This window comes from Anas acuta, chromosome 1, assembly GCF_963932015.1.
Source record: "Anas acuta chromosome 1, bAnaAcu1.1, whole genome shotgun sequence".
Taxonomy (NCBI): domain Eukaryota; kingdom Metazoa; phylum Chordata; class Aves; order Anseriformes; family Anatidae; genus Anas; species Anas acuta.
The window spans coordinates 17,443,747-17,457,927 of NC_088979.1; the positions used below are offsets into that span (position 1 = coordinate 17,443,747).

At 41.1% G+C, this 14,181-nt stretch overlaps 1 protein-coding gene across 1 annotated transcript in view; it reads left to right on the forward strand.

Annotated features, from left to right (window-relative positions):
• DDX10 (DEAD-box helicase 10) overlaps nucleotides 1–14,181 on the forward strand; it is a 182,544-nt gene that overhangs the window by 127,817 nt on the left and 40,546 nt on the right. The window lies entirely within an intron of this gene.

Below are 14,181 nucleotides of genomic sequence, written 5' to 3' on the forward strand. Positions count from 1 at the left end.
TAGGGAGAAAACACTGATCAGGCTGCACCACATTTGTAAATACTTGGCTCTTAGTTCATTTCACCTCTTTTTCAGGAATAAAAAGCCCTTTGTCATAATGCTCAGCAGCTGGAGAAATAAACCCAGTCCTCTTAAAAGGCTCTGCTTATTGATGCACTTCCCCTATCCTAGTCTTTGGTAATCAAATGAATCTCTCTGCTGGTGGGAAATGAAGTAGGTGTCTGTTAAGGACTGATCTGTGTGAGTGTGCACGTGTACAGGGTGGGTTACATGCAGAATCACCCCCCCAAAATTGTGTAAGGTAAAAAGACAATTTGATATGCCCTTTCCTCTCCTCTTTCCAACACTGGCACATTGAATGTTGCCTGGCAGACTTTCTAGTCCTTTTGTAGTGTGCAAGTGGCACACGCTCTCAGTGAGGGTGCCAGCTGTGTAAGCCTGCCACTACTTGGACTTTGTTTTACTCCTTAAGTGCTCAGCTCGCTCTGTGCAAGAAGAAGCAAGCCTCAGAAGCTGACATAATCCTCTTTGAAAACTGCTGGGCTTTTTGTTTTGTTTAGAGGCTATTTTTGCCAGAACTCTGTGCAATCGGGTCCTGTCACTTTCTGTGGGGCTCATTTGAAGGGAAGATGTTTCCACTGGGAAAGGCTGTGACAGCTTGGAGCTGGGCACTGCAGTCCTGGACATGCAAGGGAGCAGTAGCTGGTAGATAAAGGTGGCGGTTTCAGGCTGTGAGGTGTCTGAGGAATTAATTAAGAGCACTCCCTGCTTCACAGAAGCTTGTAGATGAAGCTATAGTAGCTGAAGCTCTCCATGGTCTGTGTGGGATATGACTAAGGCAGCTCCTGTGAGACACCCAGACCAAAAAAAAAAAAAAAATACAACAAAGGAAAGCAGTAAAACAGAGAAACTACTGAAACAGAAACCAGTTTAGCAAACATATGCTGCCTAAATCAGGAGTTCAAAAACCTTCACATTTTCTTTCAGAATATGGCTTGTGACCCACTTACTCTGCCATATAAAATTCCTTTGGCAATTAATAGGGTTCTGTTGAAAGAGAATGGAATACGGAGAACCAAAAAAGCAGCAAAGGTATTTTTAGCTATCTAACAATGCAGTTCAGCAGCTGGAGAAAAAGAGTAGATCAACAGTTCTGAACAGCCGGTTGCTTCAAAGCAGCTGGGGTCGTAAATTGTTGTTCCACTACTTCTACCCGCTTCATTCCTGTTTGTTTTATTAACTGCTTCTCTCATATGAGAAGCTCTTTGGGTTACTGAGAATTATTTATTGTCTTTCTGTTCTGCTCAGCCCACAGGGTCTGCCATGACCAAAACTGCTATTTATTTTTCCATTTTAAATATTACACAGTAATTCATCAATGATGAGTTCTGTATCTCTGCTTTGGTGTCATTTGTACCTTTTGTCCTGATGTTTCTAGTGCTGTTTTGCTGAATGTGCAGTGCCTCGTATGGTAAATCTTAATGTATGCTGGCTTTCTTTCCAAATGAAAATGAAAATGGAATCTGTTTGGAACAGCTTCCAGTTTGTTCTTTTTCACCCTTTAACCTATACATCTGTGGGATTTTATCTGTCATCATTATTTTAGCCTTAATTTAATCTCAGATCCTTTGGTTATTTTACTCTCAGTTTTAGGGTTTCTCTGGTCTGTGCTTGTTCATCCATTTCATGTCCTGGGAGCCTGGACTTACCGACACTTTTCATTTACTCTGCCTATGTTCTTTTCACTTGTTCCCTACTTTTGTTTAATAACAGCCTTCCTTCAGCTTTATAGCCCCAGATTATTCTGTGGAGAAGGAGAGTATCTCCATTTTTACCTTTCATTTCGAAGTGCAGGAGTTTTCATGCCTTTCATGAGCACGATTCTTCTGTCGGTATGCCAACAAAGAGGGAAATTAAGGTCACAGGAGAGATGGGCCTTAAGATATTTCTCCTGGTGTCACAGGAGCCTAGAGCAATTGCAGGGAAGGTTTTCCTCAACCTTTGTTGTGCTGGGATGGACTCTGCAACTGGAATTCAATAACCAATTCTGGTGTACCCTACTGAGTGTCCTGGAACAGGGGCTTAGAGGAGTAGGTAGCTGCAGTGTTATTGACTCCACCTTGGAGAAATCCCCCATGCAATAAATAAACCAGGTGAGAAGTGAGGGCTCTTAAAGGACACTTTGGAGAAAGTAGTCCTTGGAATTTATTGCCATTAATTGAATTTAAGTGTAAAAGTATGTGAAATCAGATAAAAGATTTCTCCTATTTATATTAAAGAGAAGTTGGAAACTTAGGTTTAGTGGGTTTTGTTTGTTTGTTTGTTTTTCTATCAATAGATATTTATTTTTCTCCCAGTGCAGAATTGGATGAGATATTAACAAATGCAGTGTTTCGAGACTGAAAAAAACAGATGTTTATCTCTAGTTGGTACTGATAAAATTGCAGTCCTTGAACCCTCAAACAAATCTGGATACTGTTTGCTGTGGTCCATTTGAAAATGGTCTAGAGAAAATTGAGCAATCGTGTGGTCTTTTAATAGGTAGGTAAAGCAATGTGCAGAAGCACAGGCTGACAGCCACTGACCTGGGGCCTGGCCACAGCATGTCTCTGTGCCCGAGCAGCCCCATGTGGCTGGCACTCACTGGCCCCGAATTACCACTTCCCTTCTAGGCTTCAACCGGTGTTTATTGGTCCTTACTGTGCAAGCAGCTGCTAGTTTCAGCTTAGCAGAATATGACTGTAGTTTTCATTTAGTGAGTTTACTGTTCTGCTATTTTTGTGCCTTAGAACAGTGTTGATGTGTTAAGGAAACTTCCTCACTCCATAATTCTTGCTTTTAAGAAAATTATTTTCTTAAAGGAAAAAGGCATTTTCCAGAAGCAGCTGAACAGGTCTGTGGGACACAGGGCAGGGAGAAGATTGGGAGTCAGGATAAGGTGATGCTTCCAGCTGCAGTACTGATGTTCTTTGTGATCCTCAGCAGCCAACACCCAAAATCATGGAAGAAAAAAAAAATCAAGCTAGCCCCTGAAGGGCTTCATCAGCATCTGCTAGAAAGAGCTGGGACAGCATCTGCAAGCAGTGCCAGGAGGTGAAACTTGCTCAGTCACGACAGTTGGGTGGATCACTTCAGCCACTGATAATCCTATAGCAGTTACAGAATGGAAGGTACTCATGTACTAAGCATTAAAATAAAAGTAATGCTACACAATCTAGCTGCCTTCCTGTACCTGTCATCTTGAACTTACTGGTGTTGAGTCATTCTGAGAGCAGTCTACCCAAGCACTTCGTGTTTTAAGAGTTTACTCTGTATATTTTGTAGACTGGTTGTTTAGGGATTGTCATCTCACCAGTTGCTTAATGCAACCTTTGACAGTGTTAACCAGTTTGGTGGTAAGTGGTGGTATTAACTTCTACTTGTTTGACCCTCAACTCATTTCATGCTGCTTAATGATGATCTGATACACTGATGATCAGTGTATCAAAGCTCTGTATTTTATGGCTTTTTATTACTTACATGAGCTTATTTCTCTCTTCGTGTTATTGGATCAGTCACTTTACCCATTATTCTCCTAGAGTCATACTCTCAACACCACAGAAAATTGGTTGTGTTGTATGATGTAAAAGTAGTATAGCTCTCCTAGGTAATTCACAAATAATTCATAGTTATTGATATGAGTTACATGGCATATAACAGGATGCATGCTTCTGGTTGGATTTGCACCATGCAAATGTCCAAAACTGAAAAGGAAGGGTCTGACAGACCAGAGGCTGTTTATCCTGACATTTGTAAGAAAAATGTTGCCTACTTAAACCTAGGGAAAATGAGCCTGAGCACATGAGAGGGATTTTCTGTTTTAGAAAAGAATGAGGAAGACAAATCATTGTAATACGGTTGAGGATGGGGATTGTTATCGGGCAGGAAAACTGATGTCCTCTGAGTACGGAGAGAGATCCAAGTACTTGCTCTTCAGAGGCACTTTTTCATAGGAATGAATTATTGCTGAATAATTTTAGAGCATTAAAAGATGAACAGCAAATTCAGGATAATAAGTATGCTTTAACATTTCTGATGTCCTCTCTTCTTCCCCTGTTCTTCCTCAACATCTTTTGGTACTCTGACAAGAGTTAGCACTCCTGTATGAGATTTTACATATTTTATTAAATATATTCTTGGTACACTTTAAAATTTTCTCGGAGTTGCAATGAAGTTAGGACTCTTGGTACTTTGTTATGAAGGGATGTATGTGAGCACATCTACAAAATACACCTGGGTGAGCAGGAAGCATGTACTTAAAAGATAAAACCATGACAGATTAAAGCATTGATATCTGCATGTATCACATCACTGCAAGGTATAATCCTCAGTATAGCATTCTGTTTTCTGCTTTTTTGCTCCTTATGTCATGCTCTGTTGAGATGTTAACCAGAAAACTACTTTAAAACCCCATTTTCTTTTACTCTTCAGTACCCTCCATGGAATTTGAGATAAACTGGCTGAATGGGTCTCAAGAGACCTTTGTGCCAGGTAGCAAAGGGACAGAAATGGATCTCTTGGGAACCTATTTCCAATAGCCCTGTTGGAGAAATACAGTTTTCAAGATACGATGAAAATTAGACATCCATTGTATGTCATTCCTGGGGTTACTGGAAATGACTTCTGTTACCTGATGCCTCTGCTTCTGCCTTGATTTTCCTTTTCCTTGAGAATCCAGCCCACAGCTTTGTCTGTAGGCTGGAGACCCTAGATTTGCTGTGGATGTGAGCAGTAGTTTCAGTGTGGAAAGGGGTGTGTGGGACTGAAGGAGAGGAATTTGGTCCATGCCTCCTGTCAGTACAGGTTCCCAAATCCCTTTGACCACTTTATCCCTACATGTTCTTGGGAAAGTCGTGTGGGACACCCTGCATTGTGATGGGTAGCTGGTTAACAGTAAAGGTGCTTTGGTTCTGGGTCACCTCTCGTGACCTGGTGGATGGTGTTGAGGAACAATTGCTTTAGTTGCTTTGCAACTTCTAGAATTGGAGCAGCATTTCAGGGTTAGATCCTTCTGGTGGACTAGAGGATGTAGACATTTGTTTTGCTCATAGAAGACCTCAGCAGAGGGTTATCATGGCCCAGTAAAGCCTCAAAACAGGCTATGGCTTATCGTTGCTGTTTGATAGCTGCAAAAGACTTGCTGAGTCCTCATCAATCATTGCTCTTGATTCTGCAATGCACAAAGAGAAACAAACAAACATAAAAATAGAACAATGAGAATTTTGTAGCTGAATGATAATTCAGCTACAAAATGTTCCAGTATGTCTTGTGTGGAGAGTTTACAGCTGGAATTACTCTGAGAGTTAGCTCCCTTTTATTAAGTCATACTTAAAACAATTTAATTAACCTTGGTTTAGAAGTAGATCTGGTCTCTCAACTCTTGCATTCTGTACACATAAAAAAAACACCCTGTAAGTAGCTGTATTTATTACCATTTTGTTTTTGTAATGTTTTGTATTTTCATGAGAAGCTCTGAGGATGAACAGAAATTTGGAAAATTAATATTTTAACCTTCTAGTTCAGTAATTTCAGTTATTTTTTATTTTTTGAGGCAGAATCTCAAATTCGGGTTCAAGTTGTTAAAAGGAAATAAAGAAGTCAGTGATTCTGAACTATCTGTATTCTGAAATAATTTTAAAAATCAACATATTCTACAATATTTAAGTTCCTATTTGAAAATGGCTATTATGCCTGTATGGAAATGTCAACTATATTTTCCTACTGAAAATATCATATTGATGATTCCAGCTCCCATAGCACTTAAATTACTTTAAGGAAAGCTGTAATAAGTCCTGCCTTCTCTGCCAATAAAATATATATGATTAAATTAGTATTTATGTATTGTAGCCCTGGACACATGAGAAGGAAGGATTCTTACGGATTGATCTGCAGTTATGCACACTGCTGTGAACCTTATCACTGCAGCCACCAGCACATGGAGAATTTTAAAGATGCTAATAAGTGACCATTTATAATGATTGGGCATAGCCACAGAAATTGAATTTTGTGAGTATGATATTCACAACTGTTATTTTTAATCATATGTGGTATGTAATGACAGCCCAGTGCTCTACATGCAGTAAGCTGATGATTTGCCAGTTATTGAGGTGATTTCTTCCCAGTCTTTGACAGAAGCGTAGATTTGGGTGGATGTGGAGCTTACACATGCCTGAAGACCCAGAAGGTCTGCTGCAGTGAGGCAGATGCACAGTGCATCAAACCAAGTGCATTTCCATTACAGTGCCTGACATAAGTATACTATGTGCTTTGCTTTGTGTTTGCTTTCAAATTTATGATAATCAGAGGTAAGGTTGCAGTTCTGAGGGGGGTTTTGATGCAAGATGCGATATGGGTTTGTGAGCACAGAGGCACAGGAGAGGTGTCCCTTATCTCTGCAGTGTTAGGGAGGACAAAAGTTGCTGTCCTTATTGTTAAGTGACTGTTAAATTTCTAATATAATTCTGAAGAAATTTCACCAGTATTAAAGCTTTGCAGATTGCAGTGTTTAATTCAGTATTCATTAGGGAACTTTTTGTTTCTGGTTTATCCATATAAATTTGAAATAATTAGAACAGGATCCTCGGAGCTATCTTAGATTTACTTTCAGAGCTGAACTCCAGAATTTTCAACACGTTAAAGACATTAACAGCAATGTTTTGGCATTGGGGAAAAACTGAGTATTTTTTTATTAAAGGCTTAGGCTACCAAAACTGCAAGATTGTGAATTGAAATAAATGTGTTAACATATATGTGTTTCTCTCTTTCTCTTGAATCCTGTGGGTTGCGTTATGGTTTATTAGGATCATAAAATCATTAAGGTTGGAAAAGCCCTCCAAGATCATCTGGTCCAACCACCCCCCTTCCACTATTGTCACCCACCAAACCATGTCCCCAAGCACCACGTCCAACCTTTCCCTGAACACCCCCAGGGACGGTGACTCCACCACCTCCCTGGGCAACCCGTCCCAGTGCCTGACTGCTCTTTCTGAGAAGTTTCTCCTAAGCAGCACCATCTCTCACTGCAAGGTAGCCCATTTGTTGAGCCATGTAAGATGGATGAACTGGAGATGAAACGGAGAAGACTGCTTCTTGTATCTGTGGTAAGGATGAGCAACATGATGCTGGGGGTACTCAGTATCTGCCTCCTTTGCCAGGAAGGGGCTTTCTGTAAAGTCAGCTGCCACCTACTCTGATGTCACCTCAGTGTTCGCTGGCACACACCCCACAAAAGGGGCTGCCCTGTAGCTGGCAACCTCTTGCCAAGTTTCTTGCTCCTGGAATTCAAGGAGACTTGGAGTAGACAGGGTGCAAGGAAATCAAATGATGCAGCTGGTGAGGAAGAGGTACGTTAACTCTTGGTAGATGTAGAATTAAGGAGTGCTTTGGCTCCAGTCCATCCAGGCTCTTGAAGGGGGATCAGCAAATAACCGTGTAGCTGCTCAAGTCGCTGTTCGAGCTCTCTCCTTTGCACAGAGGTGTGTGTTATTTCACTCCCTTTTCCTCCTTCCCCATGTCTGTGGGCATCAGGAGCAGGATTCCACCGTCACGTTCCTCCCCTCACGTGGCAGTGTGATGGAGCACAGGGAGAGCAGTAAGAGTTACTCTTCTGCAGGTTCCTTTCTGAGGCTAATGACTGAGCGCCAGTGACTTAGGCTATATACATTTTTCCATGTGAATGCACATTTCATCAATCCAGTATTTCAGTTCAATAGTTGTATCTAGAAAAACAGTAAGCACGCAAGAAAGCAGACAAGAACATTTTGTGTATTGCAAAGTGCAAACCATTGAACACAGTGTATTCAGGGGCAAAGACCTTCCCACCTGAGCTTCAGATTTCCATTTCAGCACTGATTGGATGTTTTCATGCTACCTGCACAACACCATGTTCTGTAACTTAAATAGGGGAAGAAGAGAACACTGGGACTGTTTTGTATTTCTACCCTGTTGCTCTTTATCCTTTCTCTTTGATTAAAAAATGTTAGAGAGAGATTGTTTAAGGTGCTGTGATCATAGCTCATCAGTATGTAAGCCTTTCATTTTTCACAATGCTCTCTTGTAAAGATAGCAAGCGTGCAGTTTAAATGTAACTAGCCACTGGGATGTGGTTTGGAATTCCTGGCTTCCAAATTTCTTGTTCAGTTTCTTCACTGATCTGACTACTCTTCTCAGCAATCCCAGCCTCAGCAGAACATAAATGGTCACTTTGCCCCGACTTTGGTCAAGGAATAGGAATGAACGGACAGTGCTGGAGCCACACACTGGTGTGTGTACAGTAACCAGTGTTTGAATTTTCTCTCCTTCTCAACCACAAATTTTAAAGTTGTAAACCATAAAATTTTACCATAAATTTTTAAAGCATTTTCTGTGTTCATATATGTTTTAAGCAGCAGATCATGCTGTTTATTATTGTGGAGTTCTTATTCTTTGTGCCTCAGCACAGTCCTTGAATGCCTTAACCAGCATAGCACGGCAGAATAACCTGGAACTGAAATTTGGGAGACCCTCTTCTCTATCTGCACCTTCAATCCTGAAGAGGTGGGAAACCCCAAACAATCCAGATCTAGTAATCTGACGTTTGCAGCAGCTTTCACGCATAGCTTTTAATTGTGAAGTTGAAATTTCTGTATTTGTAAGCCTTTTTCTGAGAGCAATGCAATGCAGTGAGAGTATGTTCTGCTGTGAACAGCACGTGTATTCACATGCCTCAGTTCTGGCTCTATGAAGTGCAAGCATCTGCATAATAGTTATAAGTAAGCTGGGTCAGAACTATTCACACATCTTTATTTGCATCTGGGTTTGTTCTGGTATTACTCTCAGCCACTTCCCAGCTTTCACTATGTGTTTGAAACTTCTTTAGAGCGTAGTTTTCAGATGCTGGGACTCCACTTTGCTGCGTATCTCAGGTATAAACTTCTGAACAATGAGTTAATTGGCTGATGAGCAGGGTTAATCTTTCAGATGTGTTTGGATGATGATAACATCCTCATGCAATAAGGAATCGTAGTTAGCTTAAATTAAGCAGCTCTGTTTTCTCAGCATCGCCCCTGTTTATATTCTTGGAACGTGTTGCTTGCAGCATTCTACGTAGTCAGCTATAGCTACTCGCAGCAGTCGTAATTGCTACTAGTGATGAAAATTGATTTGTGCAATCAGAAAATCATTATCTGCATTCTGACTGATAATGCTGCAGTTGCCAGTGTTTTAAAATTCTCGTGATGGCTGTTTTCAGAACACTCCCGGGTCATGTAGTCACCAGGATTCCAGCTGCTTTATGCTGAATTTTACATGAGCTTTAAAAGAAAAGGAAAAAGCTCTTAATGACTGTCTCGATATGTTTTTATCTCAGACCATACTTAAAGATTCTGTGTTTTGTCAGATCCCTCCTTTGCCAAATACACTAGATCTGCAGTAGTTGCACCATCCCAACGTGCTTTAAGACAGCACACAGTGTTTGTGGTAGGTATTCTGTTCTTTTGTATTGTCGGCTGCATTGATAAAGCAAACAGTTTATTAGGAAACTTCAAGCTAGTAACAAGCATGTATGGCCATTTAAACATCCTGCATGGATGCAGAGGAGGTTCAGGCTGGATACTAGGAAAAGGTTCTTCACTGAGAGGGTGGTCAGGCATTTGGGAAGTGGTCATGGCCCTGAGCTTGCTGGAGTTCAAGGGACATTTGGACAAAGCTCTCAGGCATGGGGTTTGGGTTTTGGGCAGTCCTGTAAGGAGCCAGGAACTGGATCCTTGTGAGTCCCTTCCATCTCAGGATATTGTGTGTTTCTATGGAGAGCCCAGTAAGCCCCAAACAGAGCACAGCCTTCTTTTTGAGGAGTCCATTAGGACTCCCGGTGTCTTTGTGTGCTGTCTCAGGTCTCCCTCAAGGTTTCTTTGCCTTATGGCAAGGCACAACTTTAATTTTCTATCTCCCTTCTGTTTATTGTTTTCTTTTGCTCTTGTTTTTCTTTCTGATCTTTTATGAATTTTGGGGGATTTTCTGGGACTCTTACCTTTTGCTCTGTCTTCTGAAAGAGCCAAATTCCAGCTGCTACTCTGTTGGGTTACTTCGTGCCTTGTGGAACCTGAGAGCACAAACACTGGAGAACAGCAGGAACAAAGATAATAGCATCATCTGGGAGCAAAGCTTTAGTAAATGTGCTTAGTGTTTTTAGGGAAAGGTTGGTGAGTTTTAATTTGGTTTTATTTTTTTTCCTCTTCCTCCCTGTACTGTGTTGTACTTCCTTGACATTGCTTCAAGAAAATGCAAACTGGTTGTGCTTTGCTGGGCTGAACTGCTCTCGTATGGCTGAATAAACGTTGGTTTCCCAGTGCCCCCATTCCTTCCTTCCACAGAGAGCTGAGAGAGGCTGTCTCTCTTGCTCCTTGCACACATTCGTATTCTGGCAAGAAACCTTTTGCTAAAAGAGCATCAGTAAGGGTTCAAAGCTAATCACTCCTAAGCTAAGAAAAGCCAGCATGAAAGTTGGCAGTGCTTGTCCCTTTCTGTATAAATCCGGTGATGCAGATTAGAAGAGACGATTCGGTTCCTCCCCGTCCGCTGGCCTCAACTTCCTGCTGAGCCAGATCTTCAGCTTGGAGCTTGCTTAGTGTACAGCCACGAGTAAAGGAGGCTGTGTGTTTTTCAGTTATTTAGGATTTTCATTTGCTCATTGTAGGAATGCCATCCATTAGGTAAATGGCTTTAAAAAAACCTCTGGTGACAAACAACATGTCCATGTAAACAGTGAACTGCACTGTTGCTGTCAGCTTTATTTCTAGCATTCTTGAGTTCTTGATTTTTGCAAATTTGAGTCTCTTAAGAGACCCTATTGAGTCTACAAGCAGAGCCGTTTGGGTTATATCCCAGAAAACTCAGGTTTCACTCTTTGCTGACGTTAATTTTGGGAAACACAGAATCAGTTGGGTTGGAAAAGACCTCTCAGAGGAGCTGGGTTTGGAAAATCTGAGTTCTCTTTTGAATGGGCAGTTGTGATAGGTAAATTATCTTTTAAACTCTTAGAACTACTAGCATGGACTTACATGGCACCTTTTTTATCAGAAGGTTTCTGTGGGAGGTGCAAATCCATGGAGCCTCAGTGCAGTTGTGGATCTATGTGCTGTTCTGGCCCCTGCAGCTCAGAACGGAGGTTGTAGTTTTCCTAATGTTTTCTGGACCTCTTTCTACAAAAACAAAAACAAACAACCAAAAAAAAACACAACACTGATGTTAATAGAGAAAAAAGACAGGCTAGGATAGATAGCCAGATATTTCTTAAGTGGCTGAAACAAGAAAGCTCTTCAGTAATGTTTTCAGAAGGTAAGGTCTCCCACCCTGTGTAGTTCTTTCTGAAATTAATCTCAGTGCCACACGTGTAGCCCAACTTTGGTTTAGCTCAGCGAAAGGATTGAGCTTAGCTTTCTTTCCACCCTCCTTGACCACTCAGTTCAGAGCTCTATGAAAAACTGGTGGAATAAAGCTGGACAGGGGGAGCATGGAGCCATTCTCAAACTCTATGCTTAATTGTGAGAGCTGGAAATCTAAGACCAGTGAATGCTTGCTTTGCAAACACAGTTTGCCAAACATTTGAAATTGGGTTTCTTAACTGGGTTGTTTAATTTCCTTTACATCATTTCTGTCGCTGTTGCCATTGGAAAATGCAGTTTGCTGCATTATAACAGCTGAGAACTACGACTTGGGTATGAGGTAATGTACAGTCAGCATGAACGTACCCACGCCAGAGCTCTGTGCGTAGCTCTTGCAAGGTGTGTTGTGGCATTTCTACCCATCAATCTTATTTTTTAGGCCTGAAATTCCCTAAGATCTGGAAATAGGTTTGCTTTGTGGTAACCACGTAGATGCTCACTCAGTGGTTATTTCTGTTTCACAGATGGTCACAGCCTGCCTTGCTGTTTGCCTGGTACTTGCCTGCAGTCTCATTTCCTCTTATCCTTTCTTGTGTTTGTGCAGGTTTTTTCTGGTTTTCTTTGGTTCTTGAATTTCCCTTGTCTTTGAACTTCCATTTCAGTCAGAAAAGGAGTGATTAGTGCCTTGCCATGTGAGATTTTCTAAATTACTACTAAAGAATTGAGCAGTGTCCATAATAATCTGAGAGATTTTTGTTCTCACGTTGCTGTCCACTCGGAGCAACAGCTGGGAAAGGGACCTTGGAGTTACTGGGTTTTGTTCTGCTTCTGGGCTCTCTTGTGCAGAACTGCCCGACCATTTCCCGTGTGGTGCTTGATACTGAATACAGACAACTGAGCCTTCAGACTGATGTGGGATCGCTGGATGCCCTTCTGTTCATGGCATGGAAGAAAAACCAGCCCCATATCTTCCAAAATAGGTTGCTACACTTTGGTAGCAACTCTGCTGCTATATTGACTTCGGTTTTCCTCCTCTTTTGTGGAAAGTACTTCTATATAGATAGAAGTGCCTTGGAAGCAGACAGCTACCACTGATAGAACAATAGGTTCAGCATTTGTCATTGTGGAGAAAAATCCCAATGCTATGCTGAAAAAGCATTTTTAAGCCTTTACCAGTGGTTTTTCTATGTGTAGTTACATGGATAGCACCATAGCAGTTTTATAAAGTACTCCATACACGTATGATCTTTAGGTTACTGTTTTTGCAATACAGTATTTCTGTACATTATATCAAAAAAGAGTTTTTCAAATGGATGTTCATAAAGATGAATTGATTTAAAAATCCAGTCAGCAGCATGTAATAGGATTAGACGTAGTTTATACCAGTATATCGCTACCCTCCGTTCATTCATGTTGGACAACCTGACAGAGCTTTGAAATTTTCAGCAAGAGGAATTGTGGGTGGACAAGGGAAGGTGATTGATTAATTACAGTCACAGTCAACTCACATTTACATGATTTACATTAGCAGCTATTTGAGCTGAAAACTCACAAAGATCAGTAGGCTTCGCTTTTAATGGCAATCTCAAACAGTCCGTTTTATTTGATAATTCATGTGCTATTAAAGATGTCAAAAGTCATTAGCATTTTTAATTTCCTGTCAGCTAATATTCTAGCAGATCGCATATCTGTAAAAGTAGTGCTTAGAGTAATTATCACTGTGATCAAAGTACTGACTGACTTGGGAGATGCATGCAGCCTAGGAAAGTTGTTCTTCCCAGGTACTTGAGCTTGTGTGGCAAAGCTCAAAAATAATACAAAAGGGAACCTCCCCCTGCTTTGGTTAATGTTATGTTACTCTGATTTATTTTTAAAATCGTTCTTGTGTTTTTGTTGTTAGGTTTAGTTTAGTTGAACTTTCAAATTCTCTGGCATTATTTTTCTTGTACCAGGTTAAGAGTTGCCACCATTTCTGTGATTCTGTGACCTCTAGAAAGCGTAATTGGAATGAAGTCTAGTTTATCCCCATGAGAAGGGCAATTGGAGTCATTATCCCTGAGCAAGTCTGACCAAGAGAGTGCTGGGAAGCGTTTTCAAACCACAGAGGCTATACCTGAATGTGGCTTTCCTAAGGTGTGAGCTGTCAGACTGGGGTCAGAAGATACCTTATTATACTCCTAGAGCTTAGCTTTCGGTTTCCTCTGTAACAGCAAGGAAAAGAAATACAGAACAAAGCAGATAATAGGTCTACAACGCTGTGAGCTTCTGGGCAGCCCCTTTCAGAAAGGATATAGAGAGAGTGGGAGAGGTACAAATGGTTATATGAAAATGTATTGGATGATTTCTGTGAAAGATTCTCTGCTTGTCTTGGAATGCCGATGGCTAAACCAGCAGGAACATGTGTGCTGCTGGAGCCTGCTGAAGGGACTGACAGTGGGTTTGAAACTGGCAAAAGAAAAATAAATAATCATTACATATCAAAATTTATGTAAACATATATTTCTACAAAGTGTAGAGTAGCATTGTAGGTCACGTGGTGACTGGATAATGAGAAACCTACGGTTTGAGAAGAGAAAAACAAAAAAAAGGAAAGAAAAAGGGAGGTGTTAGTGCTCTGTAGGTGCCAAAATGTATCCGGTTCAGGAACCCCTCACCTGCTAGGCACTGAAGCTGGAAGAACAGAACGGGGAAGCATCCAACTGGTTGCCCTTTTTCATAGTTTTTCTGTAAACTTCCAGTGTGGTTTCCATGACAGACTAGGCCTGAAGGGCCAATGGCTTGA